This window comes from Clupea harengus, chromosome 11 (genome assembly GCF_900700415.2).
Source record: "Clupea harengus chromosome 11, Ch_v2.0.2, whole genome shotgun sequence".
Lineage (NCBI taxonomy): Eukaryota > Metazoa > Chordata > Actinopteri > Clupeiformes > Clupeidae > Clupea > Clupea harengus.
In genome coordinates, this window is record NC_045162.1 from 10,667,822 (window position 1) to 10,674,083 (window position 6,262).

A 6,262-nucleotide genomic window follows, 5' to 3' on the forward strand; every position below is an offset into this window, starting at 1 on the left:
GGCAGGGCAGGGCATGGTAGGGTGGGCGGGCAGAGAGGGAGAGCAGTGGCGAGTAGCCCAGGGAAAGCCACGGGGGCCACGGGGGGCAGTAAAAGCAGCAGCTCCTCCTTCCCCTGTGTGAGATGAGGAATTTACACACAGCCAGGTTTTGAAAGTGACACACACACACACACACACACAGAGAAACACACACACACACACACATGCTCAAATGTGCATGGCACCACCTGTTCATTACACACACAAGACCAGGGCCAAGAGGTCAGGGACACACTCTCTCACTGACGTTCCGCCGCACTCTCTCCGCAAGGCTGCAGTCTGGGGTCTTCAAACGCAGGACTTACAGGCATCTCAACCATCTCTTCTGTAGCCTATTTTCTTTATCTCGTTATCTTTAGCTCCCACTCTTTGAATTCTCTCCTTTCTCGTGTTGCCGTCGTTCACTTCTTTCAGAAGATGTTTGATGTGTTTTTCGCTGACGCTCCTTGTACTGTCTTAGATTTCCTCTCTCTCTCTCTCTCTCTCTCTCTCTCACTCTTTCTCTTCTCATGTCTACCCTATTTGCACTTGGATTGCGCAACCCACCCTCCTGTACTTACAGACAAGCCAGGCTGAGGCTCCACTGGCACACACACACACACGTTTGGTGTGTAGGCGGACACACACACACACACGCGACTAATAAAGGATTTTCACTGGTTCTTTTTTCTCCCCTCTTTCTCTCTCTCCCCCCTCCTGTTGCCCCCCGCCCCCCGTCACCCTTCCCCGCCCCCTCCCTGTTCGGTCCATTCTCCTCCGGTGTACTCATTGACCAGCGCAGTCTGGCCACTGCCTTGGGGTCACCATAAAGCCAGCGTGTGGACGCCAGCATCGGGCCGGGCAGCGACCGCTGGTTAAATTAGCATGATGGCCTCCTCAGGAGTGACATATGTTTTAGTGTCTGTCCCCCCCCCCCCCCCCCCCCCCCCCCCCCCCCCCCCCCCAATTCAAATCCCTGCTCAAAATCTCCGCCTTTGGGCCGGGAGGTGGGGGGTTAGCTGTGCCCACACCTTTTATTATGATGCTGGATGATTGGCGGAGTGGAGTTAATCAACAACCCTCCCCACTCCGATAGAGAGAGGGAGGGAGATAGAGAGAGAGAGGGAGAGAGAGAGAGAGAGAGAGAGAGAGAGAGAGAGAGAGAGAGAGAGAGAGAGAGAGAGAGAGAGAGAGAAAGAAATGAGGCCTCTGTGTAGGCCTCTGTGCTGCACTATCCAGACCTGGTGCCCAGACACAGTAATCCAGCGCCAGCCTGACCCATAACCCCCCAACTGTCTGACACACACACACACACACACACACACACACACACACACACACACACATACACACACACACACACACACACACATACACACACACACACACACACACACATACACACACACAGACACACACACACACACAGAGATACACACACACACACACACACACACACACACACAGTCACACAGACACACAAACACACAGACAGACACACACACACACACACACACACACACATAAACAGATACATACCCATGCACAGATGTAAGCACATTCGGTACATTCATACTCCAAAACACATGAGCACACCTTGACATCCATAATCTGTGTAAGACAATGGGCAGCTCTACATTTACAGTTTTTTTTCAATAATTTTCACTCTTGTCTCAATACCATGAACCCTTTTCCCAATCACTTCACACAGTGGACTTTACAGACACACACCTCAGAATATCAGTTAATCTTTGGTGCAAAATGCATTACAACCACCACAACACAACTTTAGCACATGTTCTCTCTCAGAGTACAATCACCTAAAAAACACTAACAACTTTAAGCATTGCCAATTGCATATTTAACATGTTGCTGTGTCCTCCAGTTTGGCATAGATTACTGTAGTGTTGCATTCCCAAAAAGAGAAAAAACACACACAGACAAACACTTCTTTGGACTACAGTAATAAAGTTTGTAATATTACAGTAAACAAATAATTCTAAAATGCTGCAATATGTTTAATTACAGCCATATGCTAAAATTGCACGTGTTACTGTGCTATATAGGCTTACTACATTACAACAAAAAGGAATGAATATGCTAGGTATTTACTGCAGTATTTCCAATGCAGTAAATTACATACATCAACACAAGATACAGTCTACCAAAGTATTGTAATACCACTAGAAGTCTTCTGTAGCCCTAATGCTGATCCATTCTGTCCTCTGCATTTGGTGTCAAACTTTTACATGTTTGAACTTCACATTTACGGTAACATTCTTCTCTGCATTGCATCTTGGAAATAGGTCAATCCAAGCCAAGTATCTGAAGACAGTGTTCATATGTCGGTTTGCCTCTCACAATAGATGTCACAATTGAGTGTGGTAAATTTACTGTAATTGCATTCTTCAATCACTGTCTTTCACTGATAGCCTATGACTTACATATAGAGCAGAACTGTAATAGTGGAAACAACTCTTCAGGAACAGTAACATCTATGTTTGCCTTCTGTAGAGAAAGTAAGAAGTCTGCAAGCCAAAAAAACCGAAATAATCTAAATAAACTTTCTGCTAAAATAAGAATACTTTTTCTTATTCAAGCATATAACTTCATTTGTCTGTCCAAATACAGCATATTTCCATCTACAGTGATCTAAATTACTGTAAGTTAGGTTTTGAACTGAAAGTTAACTGTTTTGAACAGAGTATCTAAACATCGGCAAAAAATACTGTAGTTGCACAGCGTTTTGCTGGTAGTGAATATTGACTGAGACAGGTATCCATGAATTTCGGAAGAAGGTGTCATTGACTGCATTTGTATCTAAACTAGGGCTGTCAGCGTTAACGCGTTAATCTATGCGATTAATGCGGCCGCGATTAACGCGATAAAATATTTTAACGCAATTAACGCAACTTAAAAAAAAAAAAAATTACATTTTTTTAATTTTTTAATTTTTTTAATGCCTTTATTTGGATAGTTATGAAGTTAGGACAGGAAGCGATGCGGAGAAGAGGTGGGGAGAGGATTGGGAAATTACATCAGGCCAGACTTGAACCTGTGTCCCCTCGGGCAATGTAAGTAGGGGGCTTGGCCTACCAATAGCCCCCCTTGTTGAAAGTGGGGAATGACAGAAAAAGTTTGAGAACCACTGCGGTAAGTTTCTGTTTAATAGGCAAGATTACGGAACAATCGACAAAACTAAAGTTGTATGTAGCATTTGTCAAATTGAATTTAGCTATCACAGAAGCAGCTCGTCTTTAAGTTATCACCTTAATGCAAAGCACCCGATAGAAAGCAGTCCCAGGTTAGATGGTCGCCAACCCACACTCTACGACTTCCCTAGTAAAATAACTAGACCAGTCCGTGAAAAGGTTACCAACGCTTTAGCAGTTTGGGTTGCCGGTGACTGTCGGACCATCAACATAGTTAAGGACGTTGGGCTGACTTAGGTGATTCGAATTGCTTCAGGAGACAACTCTTACGATTTACCGTCGAGGGGCACCATTGTGATGTGTTACTGTAAGTGTTTTGGGAATGTGTACATGGTATTGATACAAGAGCTAAAATGATTGGAAAAAACTGTAAAAGAATGTGTTGTTCACAGGACCCACCACATACAGTACATACCCAGATGGTCTGATAATTAGTTCAATGAGTTTTGAGTGGCGATACTTGTAAATTAGTCTATTTGTGCGTACATGCTTCTGTGCAAGGGTGTTTATGTGGAACTGTCTGAAAGTGTGGAAAGCCCCAGTTCCAAGCTCAGAGAGCCTGTGACTTTCCTTAATTGAAGTGAGATGTTTTCTCTTGGATTTTGGGAGAATGGCTCTGGGACTTAGCCCGGATGTCTTTGAGATTGTCTTCTGGGATGGGTCGAGGATTGTTTTGGGTTGGGTCCCTCGAGATGCTCAGCTGCCCGCAACTCTGAAGCAAAGACGGGTTGATTTACTCTCTGCCGACGAGAGAGCCCTGCCTGTTTTGGTAAATAAAATCTGTCGCACACTAATCCTTCCACAGAAACGCTGCGCTTTGAGCCATGTTGTATTAGGCCAATTTACCTAAGCGGGAGAAGAATTAGCAGGGAAATGTTAGCAATGGGTTTCCATCCATTGAACACATTGCCAAATCCTTAAGCTGTGCGAATTAGTCTGGGAACGGCTCTCGCTGTCTGAAAGGCAATAACATACACACACACATACACACACACACACACACACACACACACTCTTCTCCCCTTGGGTAAAAGAGCTGGAGCAAGCGAGGAGAGAGGGACAGGGGGTGAATCTTGGGGATTTGTGTCGGGGCAAAAAAAAAAAGGGGGGTGGGGGGGTGAAGAGTGTGTGTGTGTGTGTGTGTGGGCGGGGGGGGGGGGGAGTGGTAGTGGTAGAATCCCTGGGCTAGCAGCAGGTCTGGGGGTCTGGTAATTAGGGGCTTGACGGGGGTCCCCAACAGAGCATCTGAGACCCCCCACCCCACCCCACCCCAACACACACACACACACACACACACACACACACACACTCACCTCCCTCTCTCTGTCTCGAACCCCCTCCAGGCTTGGCCGAGCTTCAGTGTGCCCCCAAGCCTAGCCTCTACCCCACGTGCCCCCACTGAGCAGTGTAGACACAGCCCCGCTGTGCGCCCGCTCCTCACAAAAGAGGCCAGACCTCCGTGGGGGGGTCGCAGGGAGGTGGGGGGGCGCTGGTCACTGTGCTACAGGTTAGCATGACAAAGCCCCTGTAATGGAGTGAGCCACGCCCCAGCCCTCAGCTAGGTAAACACACTCACTGAGATTCCATTTAGATAAGCCCCCGCAACACACATTCACCTTTTTACGCCACCATTCACTCATACACACACACACACACACACACACCACAGGTAGATACATCAATTCACACACACAAACACACACACACACACAGACACCACAGCACAGGTAAATACATCAATTCAAACACACAAGCACACACACACACACACACACACACACACACACACCACAGCACAGGTAGATACATCAATTCAAACACACATGCACACACACACACACATACACCAGGAAGGAACAACCTCTGTGAACACTGTGGAATTACTCTTACAGTACACACTGACATTTAACATTAAATACAGTCATGCACATAATGCATGCATTCACATTCTTTGCACACATGCATATTGGAGAGATAGAGAGAGAGAGAGAGTTTAGGAGGTGAGAGGGAGAGAGAGAGAGAGAGAGAGTTTAGAAGGTGAGAGGGAGAGAGAGAGTTTAGGAGGGGAGAGGGAGAGAGAGGGAGAGAGAGAGGGAGAGAGAGAGCGCGTTTAGGAGGGGAGCATACATTTTTTCCTGTGGACAGGTGTGATCTATCCTCTCCCCCTTTTTTCCCCTGCACCCCCTTCCATTATCGGCTTCCTGAGCTTGTCAAACAGACATCACCAATCATCCCCAGGAGAAAGGCCTAATCTGCTGGATAATGGAGTGGCACACACACACACACACACACACACACAAACATAAACATATTCACACAGACACACACTCTCACACACACACATATACACACACAGACACACACACAAACATAAACATATTCACACAGACACACACTCTCACACGCACACATACACACACAAAGGGACACACACACACACACACACACACACACACAGAGACACACACTCATGCATCCACACAGTCATGTACACACAACATAAAAAATACACTTGAATTGCAATGCAAACCCATACCAACACCATACACACCTATGCATCAGTATCCACCACAGGCCTGCACAAAGGCCCAGATATTGTAATTCAAATACAGGTACACACACACGCACACACACACACACACACACGCACAAACAAACACACACACATACACACAAAGGGACACACACACACACACACACACACACACACACACACACAAAGGGACACACAAACCCACACAATGTTAAGTGCATGAGGGGTTGTCATTGACCTGTATAGTGCAGGGCCGGAGAGGGGAAGAGAGACAACAGCTCCTGCCTCCTGACTTCTCTCCCTGCAAACAAATATCTGTCACTGTGTTAAAGACTCAGATTACTATCAGCAGAGGTGCTGAGGATCTCACCTCTGCAGGTAACCCCCCCACCACACACACACACACACACACACACACACACATCCACCCAGCCCAGTTGCATTCAGTACCTCACAACAATGGGGCTCTGAACCCCTAAACACACATACACACAACAGC